The sequence below is a fragment of the Sinocyclocheilus rhinocerous genome, unplaced genomic scaffold (assembly GCF_001515625.1).
Source record: "Sinocyclocheilus rhinocerous isolate Xijiao unplaced genomic scaffold, SAMN03320098_v1.1 scaffold24, whole genome shotgun sequence".
In the NCBI taxonomy this organism is placed as follows: Eukaryota; Metazoa; Chordata; class Actinopteri; order Cypriniformes; family Cyprinidae; genus Sinocyclocheilus; species Sinocyclocheilus rhinocerous.
The window spans coordinates 1,880,883-1,881,367 of record NW_015647124.1 but is presented as its reverse complement, the minus strand read 5'-3'; positions in this window follow the sequence as shown (position 1 = coordinate 1,881,367).

The following is a 485-nucleotide window of genomic DNA, read 5'->3' as shown; positions in this document are numbered from 1 at the left end:
TATTGAATAAAATATTAGTTAATTATCAAAGAAAGAAAAAAAAAATAGCCATTACATGACTTTTGTAAATGCTGTGATACTATTATGCTCAGATACTATTTCCTTCTCACATGGCTGATTTCACCATTAACTCTTCACCTGAACAGTTTATGTTTTTTATATGGTATCATTGTAATCCTTGACCATCAAAACATAGGGGTAGACATCACATTTTCTGTGTTATCATGTTTGGTTCAGGAGCTATGACACAAAATACATAATTTGGCTATGGCGGAAAGTAAAATGGTCGCCATGGCAACCACAAGGTGTTTTTGTGATGGCTCCATTTCTGAAAATGTTCAGGGCCCTAACCTGTACAATTGTACCAAGTTTCATGCTTTTATGAAATAAAAAAAAATATTCATGCCCGCCCGCCGCCACTCACTCAAGCCGCTGGCCTCCGCTCACTCTAGGCCTCCGGCCTCCGCTCACTCAAGCCCGCCGTG